Here is a 13,114-nt window from a genome sequence, read left to right as displayed (position 1 = left end):
TGGTGTTGTACACTAAGAGGGTCCTCTTATAACCAAACTGATGGCTATCACCAAGTAATGCTCAAATGAATATAACTTCCTTCTCACAGCAGGATTTATTCAGAAATTAGTCTTTTTAGTGGTTTTTTTTTTCCAATTTGTGAAAATATATTCATTATACAGAGAAAAGCCAAATCAAGTAGATTTTAGACTGTGAGAAAAGACGAGGCATAAAAAAAAGACTGACATGTCAAATGCTGGCATAAAATCTGTGCCTTTATATAGATTAAACATTCTGTAAAGAGACAGTAAATTACAAAATGAAATGGGAGTTGAGGATGATCAGCAGATATAAAGGCTTAAGTCCAGAGCGTTCCTAGAAACACAAAACTGACACCTTCTTGCCAGCACAGTTGGTACAGTTCGTACTTTCATCATTCTGGGATAGAGGAACATCACCATAGGCCTTTCCAGATGACTGAAAAACAAACAAATTATATAACATAATGAATGATGTGATATTAATATGACATAAAGGTTAATGCAGGCAAAAAGAAGACCTCTTCAGATGACTTGTTTCCAAAAATTATTTTCTTGCTGAATAATGAGAGAGTCTGGCAGTCACACTGATATTCTTACTCTTGTTTCCGTTTTGAAGGGATCCAAGGCAACTTCAGGATTGAGAAGGAAATTTGAGACAGGTCCCCTAGAACCTATGAGCACAAAGTATTCCCAGCTACAAGGAGACTCTCCAATATTTCAGTCTCTAACCAATAACCTCTATGATGCACAAAAAGTAGGAAATAAAAATAATAAAAATATACCAAAATTTCTGGCACAAGACGCTTGGTATCAGCTTCTACAGCTGTGGTTCACTGACCCTGAAGTCCTGAAATAAGCCAGACTGGGAGATCTCTGCAGCACAGGCAAGAGTAGAGTGAGTTAAGGAAAAGCAAACCAGGCCTCTTCTTAACTACATTTTTGGAGCTGCCTCTTCTGGCATCTAGAAATTTAACTTATTTCTGCCAAAAATATCCATTCAACAGATTAAAATCTCTTTGTGGGAAGACAATCAGAATTGAGTAAGGAAAAGTTTCTGAGGGTCAGTGTGGATCCTGTACTGAAGCCATCTCCTGAATCAGTGCTAACCTGCAATGTCTGAGTGCTCTTAACTAAATGGCTTGCCACTCTCTCAATCTGTTGCTCTTTCCACCGGTGAATTATACAACATCAAAAGGCAAGAGTAAAAACTGTGACCTGCAAAGAGTGACAGAAGTCTTTTGTGCCTGTAGGCAACCAGTCTCACACATTTGACTTAGATCAAGCAGATCTTGTCCTGCATGTCTAGTAAATGACAGGGTAGTTTGGCACAGCTAATCTCCTTTCCCTTCATTTGGCATTTTGGGAAGTGTCTTCAAGCTTTTTTTCTCATTTAAAGTTTTATGATAGATGCTTGACCAGGCAACAGCTATGAAAGATGATTTTACAGCCATCTAAATACTGTCATGTATCCTATTTGGCCATGGAGTGTGTCTGCAGACTGTGCTGATTATGGCCTCCACAAAAGGTCCAAGAGTATGATCCGGGAAAAATGCAATTAATCCTTCTGTTCTCTAGCATAGCTCTTATCAGATTGGAGTAGTTTGCTTTTTTGGCATTGGATGGACGGAGAGTCCCTAGATAGAAGTGAAATTTGATGTTATAAAATGAATTACAAAAATCTAGCAAACACTAGGTTCATCTTCATATTATTAAGAGACAAAAAACAGCAGGGCAGGAAAGTTTTCCTCATTTGCCAGCAGCCAAACTGCGGCCAATTTGGATCCTCTTCTTCTCTGATGGAATCTCTGCAGTCACATTTCAGGCTTAAAAATCACTTAATTTTTGTTTTGTAAATGCTTATTTGTGCCTTAAATGTGCTAAATGAAGCACTTTCAAAATAAGAGAAGATTTACAAGCCTTAGAGATAATCACAATGACTGGTGCCTTGCCCAGGAGAGCTGGAAATTCAAATGAGTTTTTGGAAACATCAGTTATTGGACATGACCAAAGAGAGCATAGCAGACGGAGTGACTCCAAATCCTCTTGCATAATGGAAAATATTGTATAGCCAGTTCCAACTGTGAAAGGGTAAAAGAAAAAGTTACACTAGGCTCACGAGCATGTTAAAAGCAACCTGCTTACTTTGAGTTTTGTGTTTCTGAAATGAAGCACTGAACTGTTGACTATAATTACAACCAAAGGATAAAAATCCCCACATTCCTTTGAAAATACTTCAAAAATAGCTCAGATTGCTTATGTGTATTTATCTAGGACGAAACTCCTCTGTGTTTGTGTAAAGATACAAGTACTATTTTCTCTGAAAAACAAAAGGCAAATTTAAAGTACATTTGCCCCAGGAGAAAATGTCTCACTTCTAAAAGACAAAGTAGGATTTCCAACTTTTGATTCCTGTCATTCATATAAAAAATTAATAAATCAAAATCTTTAACAAAACGTGTCAAGTTTTGCATTTTCAAGGCAATATGATTTTCTGCAGATCTCTTAGCAGTACATTAAATGTATTATTTGTCGCTACCAGCCTCATACTCTAGAATACATAGTAACTGGTACAAGCATCTTGAACATTTTACATTGAAAGTATGAGCAGCATATAATTAAACAAGTGCCTATGTCAGCAGGCAAATCTCCATTGAAGTGAAGATCTGATCACACTAGCAGTTAATTTTGCAAGTGTTTTCATGAATAGAAATGCTTCTGGTTATGCAAGCCTCAAAGCTGCTTCTATTCAAGTCACTGGGGCTATTGGAATCAATGAAACTTCAGCAGAAATAGAATCTAAGTCATTATTATTTGAGCTGCCAGCAATTCTTGAAATGCTAGTGTCTTTTTTCTTTCTGTAAAATGAAATTTTTGGAAGAGTGGAAAGTGAGTAATTTGGACACACAAATTGGACAAAGACTTTTATGTTACAAGGACCTGTCCTAGTGGGATTTCACATACTTGCTGACCCACAGAGATATAGCAGACAGTGTATTTACTTGTTCAAAAAGAATGCTGGTTTTAAGAAGGCAGTACATGATTTTACTGAACATACACATTAGAAATTCTCTTTGCATTATAAGGATCAGTTGTCCTGAGATTGTAATGCAAACTGTAAATGTTGATCTGAAATGGAAAACATCAATACTTAAAAATGGCTGAGGTAGTTTGTTTTTGATGGGGCATCACTGAGTTGAAAAAGCAGAGTAGTATTGCTCCCCCCATAATTTCATCCTAGGCAAGTGAGCTAAATTTAGCAAATAAACTGTGTACAAGGTTCTCCATGCTTGTCAAAATATGGTGGCAATTAAACTGGCATCTATTCTCTACCTCATTTTTTTAAGGAATATATTTTTCAAGGCTTTGACAGTTAAAAACTATTTAGATTATTTATGACATTTCCAATGAGTTAGTAACATTTTTTTATTGCATTGCATTTTGCATAATATAATTTGTCACTACTTCTTTATTAAGCTTGTTTTATATTCATAGTTGTCCCACAACACTATATTTCCCTCTTTGTCAGCTCAGAACTTCATTATGAAGGATGAGGTTTTATCGCTTCCAAGTGATGCAAATGTCTACGGTGAATAAGTGTCATTATGCAGGAACAGAAATTTAGTTTTCCTCCATTAAGCAGCCAGGCTAATGACTCAACAAGTTTATAGCCCACCACAAAATTTGATAGCTTGGTGTGAGTTAAACAAATGATGGTTACATATTTATATGAAAATGAAAGTGGCTTTTTGGAGCCTGATGTTGTATTTTTCTCATTTAAAGTCTAGACTTCCCTTTTTAATTTAAAGAAGGGACATTCTCAGTTACAACTTAAGATGAGCATGCCTTCTGTTTCTCATGCCTGACAGTATGACAACACCATCATAGGGAAACAAAAAATTATCTATTTCATGGCCAACTTTCAAATCCCATTGACACCCACAGAAACATCCCCATTTAATGCCTTTGAATTCCCATTATTTCCCATTATATGCAGAAAAAAAAAAAAGCTATTCATAATAAATATTACATCCAGCTGAAGAAGATATATGCCATATCCTGAGCAATGGAATGTTTCTCTCTGGGTATGACACCCACTAAACACTGTCTCAGGGCCAGTGAACAATTATATCGGCAAAAGCTGAGCTCTTTCTTTTCTCTTCTTTATACAATCAGTTTTAATTAATTAATAGAATGTGTGAAAATTACCTATTTGGCTGTCTAATTCATCTCCCCTCCAATACAAATTTGTCCCCATGGTATATTTTTTCAATGCTTTGCCTAATCTAATTCCAAATATTCAGCATTTCCCATTGGAGACTGTTTCTCAGTTAAAGGGCTAATGCTGTCAGGATTCTTCTTCAGATATTTAGCTAAAGTTTAATTTTTTTCCTAATTTCAGTTTGTTTCTCCTGGGGCCAGATTCCTGGCTGCCATAAACTGTCAGAGCTTCCCTAATTTCCTTTGGGTTTGGGCAGTGTACACCAGCTGAGAATCCGGTCAGGGTTTTCCCTTCCTACTATGCTAACATTTTTTTTCTCCTCTGCTACATTATACTATTAATCATCATGCTCACACTTATTCATTGCATTCTTTAATAATGCTTTCAAATCCCACTTTCTAATACCATATTGCTTGGTGTGTCAATCATTCCATTCCATAAGTCACTTATTAATCCATACTTCATGTTGAGATTAAAATCAGCTGCTAAACTAGATGAGACTTCTCCATAGTGATGGTAGAACAGCTGCCATGATCATACGACAGGATTTGTACTGAGTGCAATGAGGTAAAATCCTAGTTTTGATAAACTTTGTTTTCAGATAAAAGAAAACAGAACCAATAGTATGATATGATTTTTTGAAGGTTATTTTTTTTAAGTACAAAAATTCCTCTGCTTTACTTCTCAGTATTTGTAAATGAAAACTGGCTGCTGCAGAACAACACCATTCTTCCAGTGGTGCTTCCTATCTATGATCTGCTGTGTGCACTGACAGAGACTCATATTACTTGCTGATATAAAATTATCACTTCTCCACTAGTTTGTAAACACAGTAGTTCCACAACAGATGGATAATTTAAAAATAGGATTGTAGAATCAAGGTGGGAATACACTGGCACAAACAGGTTTCATTACTGAACTGTCTGTAGGTTATCACTCACATTTTCTTCTTTTGTAGGTACTTACGACAGAATCATCAAGGTTGGAAGAGACCTTCAAGATCATTTAGTCCAACCATCAAATCAGTGTCAACATAAGCACCCCTAAACCATATCCCCAAGTGCGACATCTAGATACCTCTTGAATGTTTTCAGAGATGGTGAGCCCAAAACCTCCCTGGAGGTGGAGAAATTAACTTTTGTTAACTTCTGGACTACCCTATCACTGCAGCAACACAGAAGGCAAAAAACAAAACAAGGCCAAACAATCTTCTCCATTGGCAGAGATCTGTGGTAATGAGGTGATGCTTAAGAGATATTTTAAAAGTAGCCAATGTTTCCTATTCTAAATAAATCATAGTACTCCTGGGCCCCTAGACATGACAAATCGATCTCCCTGAAACCAACAATTCTTGAAATTTCCAAATACAAATCAAAATAGCTAGGTTTTGCTCTACAAGTTCTCAGCTCATTTGGACCAGTAGATAAAGGCTTTTTTCCTTTCTATGTTTCTTAGAAAGTGACAAAACAAGAAAGCTTTTGAGCATTGTTGAGCACATATTTACTTTTAGCTGTATCTTGTTCAAGTCACTTGACATGCTGCCATGGCTCAGGCCTGCGTGATCTATTATTGCTCATGACATCTATCATGTTTTATAGTCAGGACTTGAGAAGATGACACCTATTGATGTAGGAGTGTCTAGGAAACTGTCTCATTGAAGACCTCCCACTGTGTTGTTAAGAGCCCATTGTCAAACTGACTCACAAAAGAAACTTGAGCCCAGAGGTCAGTCACCAGTTACATACTGAAGCCTGGAAAAATGGGATCACTGTTGTGATGTGGCCAACCTCTTTTGAAAGGCAGAGGTACATTCAATTTTTGAACAAAGCACTGATGTGTCATCAAACAACATGTGATGAACTTTTTTGTGTGTGATAAGTATCACTAGCAGGAGCTTGGAGTTTACATTACTTATTAGAAATACTTCAAAATCAAAGTCTATAAATGAGAACTCTATACAATTCAATGGTGCTTGAATGCCCTGATGATGCTTATCTCTAACTTAATATTTACAGAGGTTCATCCATAACAGGACTTACTGTGACAATATCACGGCAGAACACAATTTTGAGCTATGTTCATGATGAGACCACATACAATTACTCTTTGGGTCTACGAATGTCCTCAACCATTGTGCCATTAGTGCTGGGATCCCAAACAGTACTTCAAGGGTCTGAGCAACGTGCCCTTAACAGATATCCATGGCATTGAGAAGTACATTAGATAAAATTTCAAACTAGTGGTTCAGTAGCTTCTTGTAGCAGTAGATCATTTGATCATGTTCCAGACTGTAGGCTTAGATCAGCGACATTCTTTTTTGCAATAGCAAAAATAAATCTCCCAGGTAGAACGTATAATGTTAGTTTTTATGGAACAAGAGAAAAAGCATGCACTAGCTCACAAGTTCGCTTTCAGTTAGTTCTACGTATTAACAGTCATGAAAATGAGGTTTGTGGCCTCAGGCACTGAATTCAATCACTTCATCTTTCCATGTAGAAACCTTATTTTTGCTTCCCTCCAGGCACACACTCACAGGGCAATCACGCTGAATTCTCAATTCAAGTATGAATGGTTAGCTAAGCTTTTCTCTCAACAAACCATATTATAGAAAATTTAAGAAAAATCAGGCAGTGACAGAAAAGCACAAAAGCTAGATGTTGTTAATATAATAGCTCTAGGGTTTGAAATAAGAAAATCAAAGAGCCGATCAAGCCTAATCCATGATACAGAAGGCATGTTTGATGTCATCTTCTAACAGATGTTACATCCCATGCGTGAAGTGAGGAATGGTTCCACCTCGATAATTTAAAGTCAGGGGTCCAATAATGAAGTTGAAAATGCAATTAGACTTTTTGTTATAAGTTTTAGAAGATAGATGACAGATATTCTAGAACCAATGAACTGGAGAAGGTACCTCCAATTCAGGTTTAAATATCAGTGAAACATTCCCACTGAGGATACTGTCCTGGGCTACAAAGATTTCAGTTTCTTTTTTCAGAGTTGGATTTGTTTTTCTTATGAATAAAAGGCCATATATCTTATCACAGAGATTTATCATTCACCATCAATGCCAAATAAATGATAAACAATATTGTCATGTTGAATGTGAAACAGGTAGGAAGGGACGGCAAGATTTGAGACCCTAAAAAACTCCAGGAAGGATCTGAAAAAAAATTCTCATCAACTTTTGGAAGTGTGCCAGGTTCACTTGAGCAGTAACATAATTCTTTTTTTTCCTAGTATTTCTTTTAACCATAGTATACTGTAAGGTGAGGATAGTTGTAAAATAAATTCTTGGTGTAATAATGTGAGAACAAAATATAACCTTAATAACACATTTAGTATGTGCTATAACAACATTACAAACATGTGCTATTACTTAACTTCAGTGGAGTTTTTTGTGTTACAGAATTTTTGCTTCCATTTTATTGATTGAGAAATCAAGGTCTAGAAAGATAATGTGATGTTTTTCAGACATGCAGAGCTTCTCCACCCAAGTGAATTGTTCTTGGTTCTCTTCTCATAGGTCAAGTGTTCAGCTAATTAAAATGTTCCACCATCACAATTCACTGACCTTGTGTGCAATCTTTGAAGAGGCTAATGACTTATTTAACACTTGTATTGATCTTCCAGGTATGATCTGTTTGAGTTGGAAGATCTATAAATACGGCTTAATCATTCAAAGGGTTTAATTAGCCAGTGCTTTACTGCAGTTTTGTATTGATGTAATATTATTTGGTTTATATGAGATTACTAAAAACACACAGTGATTTACTATTTACTAGCTAGTCTGTCAAGAACCTCAGAATCATCAGAGACTGTTTTCAAAGCTGCTGCTATCTAGTGCCCATGGGCTGCATGAATGTCATCTAGGGCTCATGGCTAGTCAGCATTTCTGTACCTTTGCATGCTGTTGTGAAGACTGCACACACAACAGGTCTAGAGTAGCATTTATGTACAAAAATACCAAGGTGCAAAAATAAATCCACACAAGGAACTTGATACTGGTACACACATCTCTGGAAATCTGACCTACAAAGATGGTTTTTCTTTTTAAAATCTTTAGTCAAATGTAAGTATGTTAGGGAGATTACTGTTCTTTTCCTCCTGCCTTTTGTGTGAATAGTCAGAAGAAGTCTCCCATTTACCTTTGGCAAAACTAAAAATATGTAACTGTGTTCATAATCCTCATACTTCAATTAATTTTCATGGGAATATTTGCTACTTAAATATTACGCAAGCTGTTCATAGTTTAATGAGTTTGCTCCTGCTCTCAAGATTTCAAGGTTAGTGCAAGGTCAAGCTGCACTTTGCTGAAGAAGCCAGTTATAAATTTCACTAATGTATTTCATCATGTGATGTTTTTCTGTTCTTAGTGGTGATTGTTCTGGAGTAGAAAAAGGTTAGCTGAGCATACATGATACATTGATTACTCCTGAATTTATTCTCTTCTTCAATATACTCCTGAATTTATTCTCTTCTTCAATAAAATATATATATTGTTACTTCTGTGCATCTCTTTCCTATTGCTATATTTGAACTAAGGACTGAGTTATTTCTTAAATGTAATGAAACTGCTTTAGCCTGATGTCTGTTAATAAAATAGATTTCCTTGTGAGAATTTTAGCTGCTTTTGGTAGTTTCTAGGGGTACCTCTGGTGAGCAGTTTTTGTTACCTGCTTGCTAACTGATGGGTTTTTGATTATTAACTGCTTTCTGATATCCTGGTTCTTGATTAAAAAGAATTCACACCTTTAGTCTCTATCTGCCTGCTGATTAAAGGGCAGCTGAGTGGGAGACACTTGTTTACTTAGTAAGGTGGGGATACAGCAAAGTCAGGCTTTGTGAGTTTGTGTGGAGGGCATCAGAAATGGCTTCAAAAAGTGTGGGAGCAGCAATGGTGGTTACGGGCCAAAGTGCTCAGTCCCCAGCTTTGAATAACGAAATCAGCCCTAGAAAATCAGAAACCGTGATCCAGGTTTAGCTCTGGAGGGGTGCTGCTGCTGCATAGGTCTCAGGCAGCATCAGTCTCAAGTATCTTTATATCTTTGTTAAGAAAACTGAAAAATATGAACCCATGACTCTCCATTTCATTGAATGGAGGATATCCAAGTTAAATAAAAACCACAGCCCCTAAAATGATCAAATGGAGAGCAGGCAATGATTAATTTGTTAACTCTATCTTCATATCCAGAGACATGTTTGTCTGAAGTGTTACTCTTCCCCATGGATGTGCCAAGCCAAAAGAAGTACAGCATTGCAAAGTACAACATGCTGCCATGCCTCTATCTTGCAAAGCTAATTCTGAATTAAAGTCTGCTCATGCAGACTCATGGGTGTGCTCACCTGGACATGATGAGGACACAATAGAGAGAGGTAGCCAGGAAGTGTCCCTGAGGAAGATGCTCTGTTAGTGATGGAGCATGGACAGACTAAATTTTCTGCTAGATTTTTCATGTGCACTAGATTTCAGGGAGTTAAATCCTGAAGAGAAGCAGGAAACATTAATTTGCTAAATGGCCCTTTACTTTGCCTGTTTTACATCTCTGATTGTTGTTCAGTGGTTCAGGACCAAATTAATTATTCTAGAATAATGGTTACTTTATAGGCATGGTAAAATACTTTAAAACATTCTGCAGACATTTTTGGATACTAATGGTCATGCATTTCCCCACTAGCAATCTTGATTCAACTGACCATAGTCATTATAAAGAGTCAAAATTTTTGATTGAATCAATAATACACAAATTGAAGTATTTCTCAATAGTATTCACTAAATAATGTCACATTATTACCTGTCTGGTCAATTGTCCATGAATTATGGAGAATTAAAATAAACCCTGACAGGGTAGGCTGTAAACACCAACACAAGCTGCAATGTGGCAAGACCTTATGCACAGCACAAGAAATGAGTCAAGTGTGAATAGAAATGTCTGAAGTTTTTCATTATATTTCTGTCTTTTAAATATTTACCTGGAATGCTGACATCATTTTCACCAAAGGGTTTGCAGGATCTTTGCCTTTGTAATTTGTATTAGATGTTCCAGCTCTAGGAAGAAAAAGTTGACTAAACTTGTTTAGGAGGAAGAAAGAAGCATGTAAAGTTTAAAATAGTGGCAGTGTCTTCCATGAAGACACACAGCCAGGTATGGGGCCAGATCAGAGATTCCCCTAGAAGAGATGCTGGAATAGCAGCATATGCCTACATGCTCACTGCCACAGCTCTGTGCAGCAGGTGCCTATTTATATAATAAAAGTTCTGACCCAAATGTTCACTGAAAGAGCTCTTTGAATTTTTTCCCCAGTCACATGCACTGTAAGCTCATGATCAAATGGTGGAGAGTTGGCCTTGCGCCTGTGAGAGCCTGTGAACCAGTGGAGTCAGGTTGTGAAAAGGTCCCCTTAGAACATTTCACTGACAAGTGCTTGCACTGCCTCAAGCAGAAAATCACTAGCCTAACTACTGGCTTCCTGTCATCATTGCTAAGCAAACCCTGAGAGACCATTTTAGGTTTGTGTTTAAGGTAAAAAAGATGTTAGCCTTAATGTGAAATGTTGAGCTGTATGCTCTAAAACACAGCTATCTTCATGCACTGAAAAATAAGAATCTCAAATTCATAAAATCAAATAGATTAAAATTAGATATTGTAATCTAAATAATTTCATCTGGAAATCACTACACATAAACTCAAAAAGGAACTGAGGTATTGCTTATAGGCAGGTTGTAACCCATGATAGCTCCTCTCAGATTAACAGCACCTCATCTCTGAAAGAATATTCATCATCATTTATGGGTTGGGTTCCAGGCATTTGCTGTCATTGCATTTCTGATTATTGAGGACTCATAAAGAAACACGTGCTGTGAATAATAAACCTAACTAGTCTCCAGCCAAACTTGTAAAGATTGGAAGTTGCAGATTTTGGTGGTCTGCACAAGTCTCAGTTATCTGAGATTTAAATGTATTATTCAATTTTTTAGTATCCTTTAATTGACAACAGAAACCACTGCACAGTAAAATAGATACAAATATATGTATGTTATGAAGTATATATATTTTTATTAACTATTTGATAAGAGTTCAAGTGTGGTTTTTCTCTCTGCATTACAAGGCCTTTTGCATCTGGATAACTAGAAGTGGACAAGATCACAAGTTGTATTGCTCTGTGCCTCACAATAACTTTAGCTAAATAAATAGGTATTTGCACTGAGATTTTTTTTAACCAGTTCCATGGACAATTTGGTTGTGAAATTTAGATTAGTCTTCAAAGCAAACTTTAACTCATCTCCAGGCAGAGTAATTTCCTCTAGTGCTCTAGGCTACATCTACAGTCAGTTAGAAGCATCCAATAACTATGGCATTTCTTATCCATGTAAACATAGCTTTTTTTTATAGAAAACAAGAAAAGCTGATGGGCATTGACCGTTCATCTTTCCTATTAACTGAAAACTACAAGTCTTTAGTGGCTTTTAAAAGTAGGCTGGTAAGTTTTTGCAAGTCTAAAATAAATATTTAATTTTCTTCAGTATATGCATTTTAAAGAATTAATGAGGATTTAATAGATTAATTGCATGTGTCATTCACATAAAAATGTATCACACATAATTATATTAAAAACATTTTTTCAAATAAGGTAGTTACAGCTCTCAGCTGAGTACAAAGCTTTCACTTAGCTCTCTTCTGTCTATAACATAGTATTTAATTACAAGATCACCTGTCATATTTCTCACAGAAGAGATAATGCTGTCTGACTAAGGAGCTATTCAATTCCCTTTGCCTTTTTTTTTAATGTGTGGCTCTGTTGCCATGTCGAGCACTGTCCCAGGCCCTCAGTTGCCAGAGAAAGCCTTGACAGCAGTGAAAAGTAATGTTTTTTCCCCAGTCACAGCTTCAGGAATGGAACAATGGTTTAAGCTGTAGATTAAGAAAAACACCTAAGGGGCTGTAGATTAAGAAAAACACCTAAGGGGTACCTGTCATGAAGAATATTAACCAGAATGCATAGAAATGGGCAAATAAATAAGCAATGTCTTATGACTGTACCCAATACTTTAACAACAAAAAGGACTATGAGTCCTTACTGCAATCTATTCTCTGTACACAATATTTTGGCACAGAATTATTAGGGCCTGCAGTGAGGATGTGGTTTTTTGACTTCTGAGCAGGAAGCCAGGTCATGGCTGAGATAATTAAGGGAAGCCTCTGAATGAGGCAGTAGACCAAGTTAAAGGACAGGGGTCTTTACCTTACTTATTATGAGTATCTTTATTGGTAGAGGAAAAGACTGAACCCCAGGTTTTGCCGCAGAACATTCACTGGTTGATGTTTAAATAGGATCCAGAGCATAAAGCAACTTTGAAAGCCAGTTAGAAATTGCAGCTGCCACCACCTACTAGGGGAACCTTCTCTGTTTGCCTTCAAGGGTATCTCTACTCAAGTGGAATGGAAAGTGTGCAGATCAAAATGCTCATCAAATGAAAGACCTGACTCTTGTAGCTCAGTCAATCAGAAATCTGTTTCCTGGAGGAGAAGTAGGTTTTCTTCTGATATATCTTTATTACAAAGGAACTAGGAGTAATGCCAATATCATAAAGACTAGGAAGCTATAAATAGAATGAATTCATGTGTCAAAGATGCATCTATGTATAAGAAAGACAAATAAAAGTAATTATGTGTCCCAAATGCAGTGCAAGTGGGCTTCTGGGTGCTATTGGTCATCATGGCAACAACATCTTTGTTGATGAAAAAAACATACGACTCATGTATTTCTCAATCAAAAAGCATGAAGATTGCATTTCTTTGAGGTTTTGGGAAAAAAAGTAGAAATGGTGGAAGTAACCAGGCAATCACTAAAAGCTATAGACAGAATCAAGAA

At 36.6% G+C, this 13,114-nt stretch overlaps 1 long non-coding RNA gene across 6 annotated transcripts in view; it reads right to left on the bottom strand.

Moving 5' to 3' along the window:
- Nucleotides 1-234: 234 nt before the first annotated feature.
- The window catches only part of LOC108444994, a 118,181-nt gene continuing 105,301 nt past the window's right edge, over nucleotides 235-13,114 (bottom strand). For all 6 annotated transcript variants that reach the window (XR_001859722.1, XR_001859726.1, XR_001859727.1 and 3 more), the window contains one exon: nucleotides 235-457. This is a non-coding gene — a long non-coding RNA (uncharacterized LOC108444994). The remainder of the gene's footprint in view (nucleotides 458-13,114) is intronic.

The sequence above is a fragment of the Corvus brachyrhynchos genome, unplaced genomic scaffold (genome assembly GCF_000691975.1).
Source record: "Corvus brachyrhynchos isolate BGI_N302 unplaced genomic scaffold, ASM69197v1 scaffold60, whole genome shotgun sequence".
Classification (NCBI taxonomy): Eukaryota; Metazoa; Chordata; class Aves; order Passeriformes; family Corvidae; genus Corvus; species Corvus brachyrhynchos.
This window is presented reverse-complemented; position numbering and strand designations above follow the sequence as displayed.